At 33.0% G+C, this 16,606-nt stretch overlaps 1 protein-coding gene across 4 annotated transcripts in view; it reads left to right on the forward strand.

Moving 5' to 3' along the window:
- Positions 1 to 16,606, forward strand: part of NLGN1 (neuroligin 1) — a gene marked incomplete at both ends in the record, with an annotated part of 670,466 nt that overhangs the window by 221,753 nt on the left and 432,107 nt on the right. The gene's annotated exons all lie outside the window — the stretch shown is intronic.

A 16,606-nucleotide genomic window follows, 5' to 3' on the forward strand; every position in this document is an offset into this window, starting at 1 on the left:
CACACACACACACACAAACACACACACTTTTGTTGTTGTTGTTGTTGTTAATCCTCTCCCAAGGATATTTTTCCATTGATTTTTAGGGAGAGTGGAAGAGAGAGGGAAGACAGAGAAATATATTGATGTGAGAGAAACACATCAATTGGTTGCCTTCTGCACAAGCCCAGAACCAGGGCCTACGCCAGGGAAGAGCCTACAACCAAGGTACATGATCTTGACCAGAATCGAACCCAGGACCCTTTGATCCACAGGCTGACACTCTACCCACTGAGCCAAACCAGCTAGGGCCACACAAACAGTTTTAAAATATTTCCATAGTTGCTGATTCGGGTTCTGAGCTGGAAACTCAACCATATTTTGTTTATTTTTAATATCAGAAGGGCTGTGAAACATGTCAGTTTTTCAGAGAAATCAAAGGTATTGTAGGCACTAATTTTTTCAAAAGAAGTTTCCTGTGGGATTGCATGTTCTGGGGACAGTTATAAAAATAGTATTCTAAGTTGAAATGCTGAAAAAAGAAACAGGCTAAGCCTTGTTGTTCAAACTTACTCGTGTACAGTACTTTGCTGTGCCCTGTTTACCTGCAGTCCTCTACCCCGTGGGTGACCTTTTCTCTGTTACTGGAATCCAGTCAGAGGGATCTTCCTGACACAGAGCAGGTGGGCAGGGGAGATTGAAAATAAATCAATGGAGAGAGAGATTTTTATACTGTGTAAGTATTCTATATTTAAATTTTCTAGTTGGAATAGTTTTGTATGAGAAAACTAACAATTATTTTACTTTGCTGACCCACTAGTACAGGTAGACTGAGTCAGTGGATTTGAATAAAGAGCGTCTCTTTGGCTGGCACAGTTCATCTGCTGTCCCTAAGAGGAAGGGAAGGTTTACTTAAATTTTCTTTTTAACAATGGTATCCTATGATAAAGAACCCAAATTTGTTGTTTTCCATTATTCTCTTAAAAAGATCAATATGATATTATCCTTTTTTATTTTATTGTCCTTTGCTTTGGTCCAGTCTTTACATAGAATTTAAAAAAAAAGAGGCTGCTATTTTCTCTGAAATAGAATTAAACTTATGTAATTTCAAAATTTCAATTTAATGTCATGTTAGTTTACACTATATGACTTTTCTTTTCTTTTCCAATTTTTTTATTGATTAAGGTATTACATGTGTCCATATCCCCCCATTAACTCCCAACCCCCTCCCATACATGCCCTTACCCCCCAGTGTCTTGCATCCATTGGTTATGCTTATATGCATGCATACAAGTCCTTTGGTTGATCTCTTACCTCCCTCTATATGCTTTCTTATAATTCAAGTGATATACAGATTTCAGTGGAAATTCCCAGGGACATTTAGTTCAGTAAATCCCAATAAAAATATCTTCACATTATTTTAAAATTGTATGCTTAAGTACACATTTCATATGCTGGAAAAATTGATCTATTATTCTAGTCTTGAATCTTGAAAAAGTTATGGACCTATTCTCTTAAACATTCCTTTTAGAGATCTCCCTATCCACCACATACTCCTTCTGGACCAGATGTCAAATAGAACGATAATGAAATCCACATATATAATTTTAAATTTTATCGCAGCCACATTAAAGAAAAGTAAAAAGAAATAGCCACAATTATTCTAAATTTTTTTATTTTACTCAACCTAATATTTTATTTAACCAAAATATTATCATCTCTAGACAAAATCAACATTAACTAATTATTGGGCCATCTTGAATCTTTTACACATTGAAACATGGTGTTATATTTTATAATCTTAGAGCATCCCAATTCAGATGCTATATTTTCAACAGCTAAAGTAAAATATAGCCTTACCCCACAAAAATGAAGTTATGTTTAACAGAAAACAGTATTTGACACTGCTGCATGTTTAAAATTCGTTAACTAAAATTATATAAAATAAAAAATGTAGTTCTTAGGTAATACAAGTTTTAAGTGCTTAAAACATAAAAGTGTCAGATTTTAAGTGCTCAATAGTCCCAGGTGGATAAGGGGCCACCATATTGGGCAGTGCAGCTCTAAACTCTTGTTACTTTACTTTTTATTTTTTTATTTTATTACGCTCATCTGTTAGGAGAAAATTTTAAAGCAAAAATCTTCAACTCATGGATGTTTTTGTAAATTATATACATATACCATGATACTAATCTATTTTATAAAAATACATAGGAGACAGAAATTTTGAAGATGAAATAGCATTTAAAAATAATATTTTATCTTAGTCATTTTTAAGCACATCTCTCTCTCTCTTTTTGTTTAAAGCCATATGTTTAGAAAAGCTTCATTCTAAAATATTAGTGTTACATTTTAGCATCCAGAGATTTGGACGACTGTTTCTAAGATCAGTTTAATGTGTAGTTTTAATGGCTATTAGAGATGAAAAAGATGATTCGCAAAGACACAAAAGCCACATTTAAGAAGCAATTCTTTGTTAATCATAGTATATTTAAATTCATATACTAGTCTTTATGATAACTCTGATGGCTGAATTTTTGTCAGATAGGTTAAATTGTCGTGGTTTCTTGGAATCTAGTTGGCTACAAGCTTTCTTTTAAGAGCAATATGAAGTATCAGCTTTGCCATTATTGGTACTGGTAACATCTTCAATCTGTGATTTGCTTGCAGGAATCCTTTGAGCCACTTGTTCCGTATGAATGTCAGTTTTACTAAAATTAGATGACATAAATGATAAATCCACCTAACTGGGATCATGGAATCTGCAGTATGCCTTACAACAATGAGATTAACAAGGGCATGACAGGTTTCTAGGCAACGTCCTCCCTGCCCTCAGGAGTCCTCGTGCACTGCATATGACATGTGAATATGACATGTGTATTTAAATGGCATGATTGATTTACATATCCAGGGAGAGCTTCAGTGTCATTCTGCATATTGCAAAAGTTAGATTTCTTTTTTTCTTTTATAATGATAAATATATGTTTTGATATTTTCTTCCCATACTCTTTTCACTCATATTATGATTTCCTTGGGTGAGCACTTGCTATTATGAAGACTATTGATCCAAATTAAAATGTTCATTTTCATCAAGAGTATAATTTGCTGACATTATATACTGACATTATGGCTTGAGGACTGTTGGTGTATTGACCATTCGTAGCAGTTTCAATATGTCAAATATAAGTAACTAGAAATATCTTCCATTAACTAACACAGAGCACCATGATATTCGTAAAGTAGACTAGAGACTTGATATGGGTTCTATAATCTTTGTGATTATATAAAAACTCCATCCAACAATCTGGCAGCCTTAAAGTGGGCCAAATCGCTACTTAGACCTCCTCAAACTATGCCCAAGAGAGGAACACAGAAAATGGTGCCAGCCAAACAGCCAATGCAAATGAGGAGAGGAATAAATATCTCTATTTTAAAAATATTCCTCATTTTCATTCACTTCATAAGAATTCACGTTATGCTTTATTACATTTCAGACTAATGTACTCTATTGAAAGGGACTGAGAACTTTTTTTTCTTCGCAAAAGCATTTTTAAACGCTGACAGTATGATTAATTATTGTTTATTTTTAAAAAATACATTGGAAATCTAACCATGTACTTGTCAATACCATGATGATAATGAGCAATTGAAAATATGTTTTCATATTTTATCGTGTGAAAAAAAAACATAATGTCATTTTTTTTCCTATTTCAACTCGATTGTAGTTCTTATATCCTTTGCTCAGCCTTGTTATATGTAGTAGTTAATATCAGTAAAATACATTTTGCTATTTAAAGTTTTTCTTTTTGTTCTATTTCCCCCTAAAATATAAGACCTTTTATTAGTAAAAAAAATAATAATTGATGCTGATATCCTGCTCTCTGAAGCTCAAGAACTTCCCAGCCTAATTAGTCGGATGCTCACCTCTGCTTACCGCAAACGTTATTTACACGTTGCTTGGTGTGCACTATTCCACCAAGGAGAGGTAGAACTACGAACATTAGATCTAAAGCATGGTAAAACTGAAATCACCGCCCTCCTCGTTTTGAGCTTTTATTTCAGATTCTAAAATGCTTAAGTTTTCCCAGATGAAAGATTAGAAATCTACTCTACATCCTCTCTAATAGCTAATAGAAACCTACCCTAAATTGAAATTTTGGTTTTTAAATAGGTCTTACAGTAGAGCAAAACACAATGCATTTGAGCTAAGGCTCTGATGGTAATAGTATTGCTGGAGTGAGTATGCCTGAGACATAGAAAGATCACAGGCTTGCACACAGCCCTTCCATTGCTTCAGGTCAAAGTAACTGATGGCATTGGCCAGCACTAGTGATATGTCTCCACGGAAATGGGTTAAGGCTGGTAAATGTAAGAGGCATGAGAATATGTCATGAGCATCACTGCTCCAGCCATGATGCCTTCGTCATTTAAGACAACACTTAAACTTCCTGTGTCTGATTCCTCAGAGATTCATTCTGAGGTTCCATCTACAATTTTTTTTCTTGAAATTTTTAGTTGCAGTATTTTTAAAATAAGGGCTTCTAGTGAGGTGTTAATGATGATTCATTCATTTGAAAAACAGTTACCAGTTAATTTATCCTATATTAGATATTGGGGATACGAAGAGGAGTGAAACATAGTCTTTCTATTTTCCAGAAGCTGACTGATTTCTGTAAAAGCTATGTAAACTTATAAATTATGCTGGTATATGAATTATGTCATCAATTCAACAAATTTCATCACCGATTAGGTGCCAGGTCCTGTACTAGAAAGCAGAACAAAGTTTCTGGTTCATAGTGATTATAGCCTGAAGTAAGAAAAGGTGTACAGAAAATAAACAATTAAAACAAAGTTACACCAGAGAGTAATAAGTAGTTTGGGGAAAATAAAACATTATGATGCTCAGCAATCATAAGTGGAAAAGTGACTTTAGATTAGGGGATCAGAAAAGACTGTTCTAAATTGGGGCCTTTCATGTTAACATTCAAAGATCCAGGGATGCAGCATCCTAGGGGGAAAAGAGCAGAAAGGACCAAGTTTCTTAAATTATAATTAGGTAGACTGCAGAAGACAGACCAGGGACATTGGAGAACAATATATTAGGTGAGCGTGATCAGGAATATATTTGGGGATGGAGTAAAAATCCGGTTATAGCCACGTGGCTCAGTGGTTGAGCATGGACCTATAAACCCAAGGTCACAGTTCTATTCTTGGTCAGGGCACATGCCCGGGTTGCGGCCTGATTCCCAGTAGGGGCCATAAAGGAGGCAGCTGATCAATGATTCTCATCATGGATATTTATCTCTCTCTTTCTCTCTCTCTCTCTCTGTCTGTCTCTCTCTCTCTCTCTTTCTCCCTTCCTTTCTGAAGTCAATTATATATATATTTTTTTCCAGGTTATATAGGGTTTCTAGGCTGAAGTAAGAATTAGTAAAGTGATGTAAATGAGCATATGCTATTTATGAACAACAAATTGGTTCTATTATCTTAGAACAGGGCAGAGAGTCAGTGAGGAAAACAACTTGGGAGAAAAGGTGCCTGAGCGGCATGTTAAAGAATGAATAAGAGTCAGCTGGCCCAGCAGCACTGAGGGTCTGCACGTGCAGGGAACATTAAGCTGTGCATTATTATTAGAGCTGAAAATGTGAGGAAGGGACTAGTAAACTAATATCTCACTGGGCCAAGAATTTGGAGGCATAAATAACAAAGGGACAGCACCTTAAAAGATCCCCAGTCTTACTTTAAGGAGCCCCATAAAAAATAAACACAATTGTGCAAATTTACTCATTAATATCGGGCTTGCCTAAAGAAATTTAAAGATGTTTTCATAATTTTCATAATCTTGAGTTTGGTAAAATTATATACTTTATTCTTCTGATTGAAACTTCATTATATGTATATACAATGCTATAAGTTTTGAGTTACTGTTATATCATATAGACACACTTAAATACATTAATTTGACATTGCAGATTTCTTTTTATAGTGTGAATCCTGTCATTTTTATTTTAGAAGTTAAAGAGTTTTGTTGGCCTTTTAAAAGCTTATGAAATTTAAAAAACTAGGCCGAGCCTGGCCTATGTAGCTCAGTGGTTGAGTATCAACCTATGAAGCAGGAGGTCATTGTTTGATTCCCGGTCAGGGCACCTGCCCAGGTTGCTAACTCAATCCCCAGTGTGGAGTGTGCACGAGGCAGCTGATCAATGATTGTCTCTCATCATTGATGTTCCTGTCTCTCTCTCCTTCTCCCTTCCTCTCTGAAATCAATAAAAAATATATTAAAAATTTTAATAAAAAACTAGACTGAGAGTATACTATATCCAGATGGGACAGGGAATCCCCTTCTGCATGATCAAGGCAGGGGATTCCCAAGTAGTAAGAACCCTTCAACATTCATCCACCTGATATTCACGGAATACCATGCTAGATACTGTTTAAGGTACTGGGGACACAACAGCCAACAAAAGAGATACAATTCTCTTCCCTATTTCGCCTCATATTCTAATAAGAAGAGAAAAACAATAAACAAGATAAATAGGTAAGATAAAGAGTATGTTAAATAGTGATAGGCGCTGAGGAGAAAATACAAGGCATCCCCCAAAAAGGTATATACACTTTAACAGCTAATAGCTCAATTGATGCTTCTTTCTGTTCAGATTTAACCCATTGGAATTAATAATGGTATTCAAAGTCTGTGTACATTTCTTTGGAACACCCTGTACATCGTAGAAGGTGGATGGGACATTTGAAAAAGCAGTGAATTTTGATACGGTGGCCAGAGAAGCCTTTGGATAAAGACCTGATTGAGACCACACCAATAGGTATCAGGGAGAATGGTGTTCTAGGCAGAGGGAAAAGCAAAAGCAAAAGAATTTAGCTGAGAGAGGGACTCGTGTGTTCAAGAAACAGCGACTTGGCCTGCAGATGAGTCAGGTATCTTCTGGAGAGTGGGGTAGGGTCAATAATGCTGCCATTGGAAGGAAAATAGGCTTTTTTAAAAATTTCTGAGTAATTTGGAAAAGCACTGAATAATTTTTAATAATAAAGCTATTCTTTGGCATTTGTGATGAGAGTAGAATGGAGGGGGGGGGGGGGGGGGGGAAGAGTAAGCAGGGAGACCAGCTGGGAGGCAACTTCAATAATCCAGGCAAAATACAATGGTGGCTTAGACCAGCGTGGTAAGTGTAGAGGTGGTGAGAAGTTGCTGGATTCTGTGTTTTGAAGGTAGAGCTGATAGGACTAGAGGGATGAATTAGAAGAATCAAGGATGGTTACAAGGTTTTTGTCCTTAGCCACTCCAACGGGGAGCTTCCATATCCCAAGAAGAGGGTGGCAGAAAGAACAGCTTTGTGGTAGCAAGGCGGTTCAATTTTGCATATTGAGTTTGAAATGCCTATTAGGTATCAAAATGGAGGTTTCCACTTGGTCATTGGATATCCATGTCTAAAGTTCAGGGAAGAAGTCCAGGCTACAGATAAAATTTTGGAAAATTATTGGGTTTCTCTAATCCAGGTAAGAATGACTTTCAGCGTTAAGATTCCTTGGTAGAGTTTACTTGATTTGTTTTCTCAGATCCCTTAAATTTGGATTTCTCATTTATTCTTTTGCCCTCCTGTATTCTAAAAGTCAACATTCAGCCCATCTTATTTAATACTTTGCCTTGAGCATAGTCATATATCTAATGGTTTTAAAAATTGCCCGGCCAGCATGGCTTGGTGGTTGAGCATCAACCTATGAACCGGAGGTCACGGTTTGATTCCTGGTAGGGGCACATGCCTGGGTTGTGGGCTCTATCCCCAGTGTGCATACAGGAGGCAGCCAACCAATGATTCTCTCCCATCATTGCTGTTTCTATCTCTCTCTCCCTCTCCCTACCTCTCTGAAATCAATAAAAATTATATTTTAAAAAATTATTTATGATGTTTTATTCTTACCTACAGTAGATAGCTAATTGATCCCAAGATGCCCCACAGAGTAGATGTAATGCTTTCCAGATGAGTTTTAGCATATTATAGATTTACTGGAGATGGAGTATACAGAGGTGGGGTTTACAGTTGTTCATATAGAAAATAATACAATAATTAATAAATAATAATACAAGAACTGAAAACCTACTTTTGCCCATCCTTGTATATATACATGCCAAAAAAGTCTTTATTTTCAATCAATGTATCAATGTTTTCATGTATTTAAGTTGTTTACTTGGACTTACTAGTATGGGCATGTTAAAGAGATATCTATTTAATACAGTAATGAATGCATACAGCTCAACCTGGGCTAACTCAATGAGTTTCTAATTCTCCAATTTCATAGTTCAGTTAATAGGATTCCATTCAGCTCCCAGGCTGTCATAATTTATGACATTCAAGTGTATGTTTCAGTATGGTTTTAGCCAAAGGAAGCCATGTAGCCAGGGAAGCAGAGAAAGGAAAGAGGATCACCATACTTGAATCTGTGCCAGCAATATAACAAAAGGGGTCAATAATAAACAACAGGTTAGTGCTTGATGTGCCTACAATGTCAATTGCCATATGCAACAGGCAAGTTATTTATGAAAAGAGCCTCTTGAAAATGTATAGCTCTTATAATATGAATCTCACTTCTATGTCCTTTCCAACAAAATAAATTGTTGTTATCTGTCTATTCAGAACATATGGTTGCTTTATTATTTTTTAAAATGTGATGACACCACATAGCTAGTAAATATTGAAAAAATCTAATCCATGCAACAAGTGGAACAGATAACTAATTCTTTTAAATCTCTGTGTGATATTTTGCATTTTTTATTATTTATGAAAAAGTATTATTCTCCAGAATACAAAATTATCTATGCCAGTATTACTCATATATTATTTACATCATAGATGGATATAATACTGATGATGAATTAATTACCATATGCATGCATTGGCTACAAACATTGGTCAGTATAGTGAATACCATTTTATATCAGTTAAAAATATACCTGCAAATTTGTTAAAACTTTTCATTGAGAACTCTTGCTCTAGAACTATTGGGGACTCATGGGAGAGTACTTTCTGGATGTCACAGCCATATGTTATTTATTGTAATGAAAGAGTGATGCATACATGATCTAGAGAGAAGTATTGGATTCTCTTTCCTCTTTGTTGTTTTTCTCATTTGCCTCAGAAGTCGAATGATCAAACCATCATTGGCTATTAGTATTTTCATATAGCTTGGTCTATATTTTACCTTATTTTTAAAAGAAAGTGATTTCTGCTGACCCCTGAAATTAAAGTTCACATGTTTCTTCCAACACATAGTATTCTATTAACATTAAGAAGCTTTCTTACATTGCCTATTTTCTTTCACATTTCACTACATCATTACTCCTCAATTTTCTACCACATAATAGGGTTATTATTTTTTATTATATACTATTCTTTAGTTATGCCAAGTCTTATATTTTTATCCCTGCAAAAAGAAATCTCTGTTTGCTATAAAAGTTTATATAAACATTAAAGATGTATAAAATAGCTCCCTTTAAAGAACAGAAAGATTATTAATTTATAAAGACTATTGTTAAGCTATCAAAGCTAATATTTTCTTTAGTTATTAAATTTTAAGTTGGGCAGGTATTAAAAGACCACATTAAAAACATATTATAGCTAGTTTTTACTTTAAAAATAATACATGTGCATATAAAAGTAAATAAATAAAGATTAGAAAAAGAAAGCAAATTGTTTTCTTTTATCCCAGATTCATAAACCTCAGAGTCTTTAAAATCTCATATAAGACTTTAAACATTTTTATATAGTCAAGTTTATGTACTTTTACATAGTCAAATTTACATATTTTTTCCTTCATGGCTTTAATTTATATGTATTGCTTCATAAACCAAGATTATATGGGCTTTTCAAGTCAGTCTAAGATTTTTAAAAATAATTTTATTACTTTTATGGTTTATTTTCAATTAAACATAATTGTTCTAGTATTTATTTTGGTATCTAGGAAAAAATTTTGCTTTTGTATATAGAAAATAAAGATCAAACTTTTATCCTCAAAACCATGTTTTCTTTAAATGGGGGACCCAATGTCATTTTATATATATATATATATATATATATATATATATATATATATATATGTGTGTGTGTGTGTGTGTGTGTGTGTGTGTATTTTTTCAATCAATTTAAAATGCTAACTTTTCATATTCCAGATCTGTATTATACTTACATACACATACATTCATATTATGAACTTGCTGTTCTGTCTTTTAGGTTAGCTGCCTGTATTCATATGCCCCTATCAAACTTACTTAATGTAGCTTTATAATATATTTTGTAGTTGGGGCTGGCTAATTTCTACCCCTATTACTCTTTACTTTTAGAAAACTTCTGACCTTGTTCATGTATCATTTTTATTACATGCATTTTTTAAATCAGCTCATATAGTATGGTTTTCTTATATATTTATTGGAATTTTGTTAAATAATCCTTAAGGAAGAACACATTGTTGAGTTAGTCTATAGAAAACATGTCATTTTCTATTTATTCAAGAAAAGTTTGTTTAGTTAAATTTCATATTTACAAATGATCTAAAATTTATAAATTCTATAATAATAATAATAATAATAATAATAATAATAATAGTGCCACTTCCATTTAGGGAGCACTGTATTTTCCAAACACTATGTTATAAACTTCACACATGTTATCTCATTTAATTCTTACACCATGGGATTAAGTAAGGGAGTATATTGAGCATCAGAGAAGTTAAGCAGCTTACATTTGTTCACAGTTATTCAGAGGCAGTACTGATTATCAAACTCAGATATACATGAATTTAAAGCTCATGCTCTCTCTTACCTTGGTAAACTACATTTATCTCTATTTAGTCATTCTCACTTATTAAGGAGCAAAAGGTAAATAAAGTGTATCTACAAACTGAGTAGGGAAGTTAACAAAAGAAAAATCCTGTGAGCTTCACATTAGCAAAGGTGTATCTCTATGCTCTCCCTTTTTCCAGAGCAATGTTTATTCATGGTTCTATAGACTGAATGTATGTGGACTGCCTAATTCGGCCAGTGGATGCTTATCTAAATTTTCTTATGACTAATAATCTCCTTAAATGTATCACAGCAGGAAATATTTGTTAATAAGATGTATAGTTTCCCCCTACTACATTTGACTGTACTTTTGTAATTTCTCTTGAAGTTGGTAGTGATATTTACAGTTGACTCTAAACATTATACCTATTTTATCAGAAAAACATTATTTGAAAATATATTCTGCGTGTTCATATATGGTTATTGCTTTACTATTAGTCATGCAAGATAGCATAAGTATTGATAGTGTGTAGACAAACTAAAAGAGGAGAAACTTCTCCATAAAAGATCTGTCTAATTTGCAATTGATGGTCAGTAAAGTTTACTTTGCTAAAATTCTCCTGGAATGATCATTTAAATCGGCAACAGAATTTAGGGTCCAAATATTTTTTGGGGGGAACACATATTATTGTCAATAACATAAGTCAATGTGTTATTTATTTTAATAGATACATATGTTATTATTGTATGTAATAGGTAGATGATCATAGATTCAGTGTTTTGCAGAGACACATATTATTTTATTTATGTTCTTATCCATCTCCAAGAAGATGTAAAGAAACATTTGGATGCAACAGATTCATAAAACTCAAAGTTTTAAATATTCTATTAAAGTCATGAATCACAATCCAAGAATACTAGGTGTTTCTTTCTGAGATGAAAAAGAGAGGTGGTCATCTGTTGAATCTTGAAAATGAGAACCAGGAGAACAAATATAGCTTAATAGATTTAAGGAAGTAAGAAAAATAATACATTTGCATGTCACTTTGGCATTTATGAATTGTTTTCACAGTTATTATCTCATTTCATCCTCACAGTATCCCTGTAAAGTTGGCCAGGTGAACATTAATTCTATTTTGTATGTGAGTTAGACTCATTGATCTTAACAAGGATATCTGCATTGATAGCTGTTGCATGCCAGAATTGACTTGCAACCAGGTATCCTCACTGGGGATGAAATGTAATAAAATGAACAAAATAAACAGATGAACAAAATAGAACCAGAAGCATGGATACATGGAACAGACTGATAGGGGTCAGAGGAGAGGGGTATAGGAGGGACTGGATAAAAGAAGGTGAAGAGATTACCCAAGAAGATATATGCATAGCCGATGACACAACAATAGTGTGGGGAGGGGTCAGAGGGAGAAGGGAGTGAAGGCTGGGTGGAAGTGGGAAAATGGTGGGGGGAGAATGGGGATATCTGTAATAGTGTCAACAATAAAAATGGTTAAGAAAAATCTATAACACACATCTATGCCATTATAACTTTAGGGGATATTGAGGACACTATAATGATTTGTAGCTTAGTCCTAACTTTATGATGCCTAATATATCATCTCAACCATTGCAATTCTATAATGACTTAAGAGTCTTATTATAAGTAAAACTTATATTGTCATTTGAAAGTGTTATTCATACTGTGAAGTTGATTATTCTTTGTGGTTAGCATCTCATTACTATTTCTATTTCTATTATTACTACAACTAAAAGTAGGGTAGTAAAAATCATAGAACTAATGACAATGATAATAATGATTTATTGATTTATAGACTTTACATGCAAGTCCGAGGAGTTTATAAATTTAATTTTAAATAAAAATGTATAAAGTCTTGACACTGTGTTCTTAGAAATAAAACAATATAAACTTGGGAAAAATTACGGTGGATGGATTTTTTTTTGGCAACTTCTTCCAGGCAATTTGAATTCAATTGACCTTGTTAATTTTACACTTTAAAGTGTAATTATTATTTATTAAAGAATTTCCTAGACTTTTGAGACTCAACCTCCATACCCTCCATTACTGAAAAAGAAAATTTTAAACTCCTATCACTATCTCTATATCATAATTTTTCTACATTCAGACAGTGTCGTGCAATCTCATTGGTGTCATCAAAAGTTAGAACAGTATAGCATTTCATATCACTTCAAGTTAAAATGAGTACTTCTGGTTTGGATTTTTTCCAAAGCTGTCAACAAATTGATAATGTTCACATGTGTAAAGGGATTTTGAATATATAATTACTTGCTGAATTGATCTAAAGGCCCTATATTGATCTACTGGGTAACATGATTTTCATTTTTGAAAAAAACAGTATAATGTATGTTATGAAAATCATCTAAAATGATTTTCATAACATACATTTACATAATAGATGTTAGTATCTCCTTTGGAACTTTTGAATCCTTTCCATGTATTAACATAATGGGCTAAATAAATTTAAAATTGCATGTGGAGGAAATAATTTTCTTCTCTTTTCCCCAAACTATACATAAAAATAAGAAATAGGAAATTAAGAGTACTCCATTTTCATTCTTAATTCACTTCCTTGCTGGCTCATATTATAGCTACTTTATTTTAAAGACAAAAAAAGAGGTTTTTAAAAGTTCTAAATGCATATAAGATTAAGTAAAATTATACATATACCTTAGAAAAACATTTCTATTAATTTAGAAAGTGCTTATGCCTAAATATATTCATCATAGAAATTATAGAATAATGTTTAGGACAGTAAACATAGGCAAGTCTGTATTCTTGATGAAGCAGTCTGAACGGTGAGTAAGAGAAATGGCTATCAGCTCAGGTAGACTGTCAGCATTTTAGCGTGGAAAAAGAAGCTCAGTGACTTTTTGAACATTAATTCAAATTTCATTGTATAAGATGTTCAGCATTTGTATCCATATATTAAAGTGCTAATAAATTTTTCTACTGCAGAGACTTTTCCCAGCATACTTTCATATACATTTATTTTTTTTTGACTGTGGCAAATCAGAAAAATGAAACAATAACTAACCAAAACTGTGACTATGGTGAGTTTCTGTATAGAGGAGGGAGGCGGCAAAGGGGCTGAAGATTGATTATATACAATTCTGGCCAATACGTAGTAGTCCTAATCTGAGTTTTTTATATTATTTCAAGATTTTAAGTCAACTTGTATTTTTAAAATATTGTTATTGAGGTATAATAGTTATACTAAAATATATACATATTTAATGTGTACAATTTGATGAGTTAGGAAATATGCATATACCCATGAAATTATCAACACGATTTAATAGACATATTCACCAGCTCCAAAAGTTTCTTCCTGTACTAGTATCTTTGTTTTTGTTTTGTTTTGCTTTGTTTTGTTTGTGGTAAGAACATTTAATATGAGATCTAACTTCTTAACAAATGTATACGTGCATATAATAACAGCATTATTGAAATTGGGCTTTATGTTGTACCATAAATATCTAGAACTAGTTCATCTTACATAACTGAAACTTTATAGCAGTTGAAAACTACCCATTCCCCTCTTCCACTAGCCTCTGGTAACCACCATTCTATTTTCTGCTTCTATGAATTTGACTATTTTAGGTACTGCGTAGAAGTGGAATCATACAGTATTTGTTTTTCTGTGCTTGGCTTATTTCACTGAGCATAATGTCCTCCAAGTTCATACATGTTGTCACAAATGGTCAGATTTTCTTCTATTTTAAAGCTGAACAATATTCCACTATAGGTATTTCATTATATGTATTCCATGATATGTATTTTTCATGTCAATTTGTCTGTTGATTGACATTTAAGTTGTTTCCATAACTTGGCTATGGTGAGTAGTGCTTTAAGAAAAATGCATATATTTGAAATTTTACAAATGGCACATACACAGCTGGGAAAAATTAACTAGTTTGATTTTGATTTGCAGAATGGAAACAGGGCTACTAAGGTAAATGATAGAGAACAATGACAGAATTGAGTCTGGAACCAGATTTCGTGGATTTCCAAATCAAGGCTTGTTCCTTCACACAGTGCATGGTTAACCTGAGCATTTTCCTTAGTGTGAACAGGTGAAATTGCATACTACCTGGTTAACTTCATATTTTGACCAGCAAAAATGGAAAGACATGCTTTGATAAACAATTGTATAAAAATAAAATTTTATCTGTTTAACATCAGATTTGGCCAAGGATACAGCCCTGTAAAAGATGAATGACCTAAGAAATTTGGGGTAGTTCACATTTATCATATTTTGGGTAATTTATCATTTTTATTTGATCAACTGCAGATTCAAGAAATATTTTTTTCTTGAAAGTTAACTTTTAGCCTTTTTGTAGTGTTTTGTTCACTTACTGATTTGAGTTATCACATTTATCAAGTGAAAATTGGCCTAGTAATTTTTATACCCTTGAAAATGTAAATTCTTTGTTTAGTACAATAAATAACTTTGACCAACCCTAGTCTTAAAGCCAATTGCACTACAATGAATGTTTAATATGAACTGGGATTCATTTGCCTGATTTAATGCTAGATTTTTAGCCCTAATTTCCTGCCTGTCATACATGAAACTTTCAAGAAATATTTATTGAATGAATGAATGACTCACTGCTGCTTTTGTATAAAATTTGTAAGAAAAAAAGTAGATAATGATGTTGATAGAGTTTCAGAATATTTCCAAGAACTTCTGAATTGCTTAGAGAGAGCGAAAAAAAAAAAATGGGACTTATGATTGCTGATGCAATGAATTCTATACTCATAGTGTGAAATTGTCTCTAAGTTTGGAATCCTGAGAGTGTGTGAATAAAAATATGATGTGCAAGCAGTTTAGTTTGACTGATGCTTAACACGAAAAGTCTTGCTGTTATTGAACTATATTTTTTCTTCTGTATATAATCATCCAGCTCAAGATGTTAGAGAGGATGAATTATTTTTTATTAAGCAAATTACTTTTATTAGTTTAATTTTACATTAAACTAAACTTTGAAGAGAAAAATAGAACCATCACAAAATTCTTTCTTTACCTCCTTGAATTGAATGATTTAAAAAAAATACATTTTAGGATACAAACCAGTAAGTATGTCACCTCTGGTTAATGTGAATAGAAAAAAATATCCATCAATATTTTCTTAATTCATTAAACTTAAATCATGTAAGTCAATAACTGTTGCCTTGTCTGTCATTTTGTTACTTTTTTTTTTAGTTTCAAGTTAATTTAGAATGTTTACATGTAGATAAATTTGTCATGTTCTTAAACAATGAGTTTTCACCAGTGATGAGCTAGGTCAAGTTATCAGCATGATGAGACCACTCTGAGATGCTTTAAAAATTAGTGTGTGCTTTTTTTTTTGTATTAAGAACATGAGGTCAATTCTCTTTAAAAGTGGTTAATGTCTGTGGATAATGCTAAAATCACTCCAAAATTAGCAACAATCAGGGAGGAGAAAATTCATGTGAACTGACTAAAACCACTGCTGGAAATGTGTTTTTATGTTTATAGCTAATAACCCTACCATTATTTTCCCCACTTTACTGGAAAAGCAACTGAGGCACAGAAAAAAATACACTACTTGAAATACCACACACTACTACAAATGGTAGATGTGACATTTGAACCCAGAGACAACTTGAGGCAGAGATTTCAGCTTATCTACTGTGCTGTTTTACAAATTAAAACTTGGGTTAGGGTATGTCTTATAGACAATTTAAGATCACAAATCTAGTGACAATTTTTGAGGCTAAAGGTAGGCCTGGATTGTGATTAAGAAAATATGGCAGAGAATAATTAGGTACATATT

Source organism: Cnephaeus nilssonii, assembly GCF_951640355.1.
Source record: "Cnephaeus nilssonii genome assembly, chromosome: 3".
Taxonomy (NCBI): Eukaryota; Metazoa; Chordata; class Mammalia; order Chiroptera; family Vespertilionidae; genus Cnephaeus; species Cnephaeus nilssonii.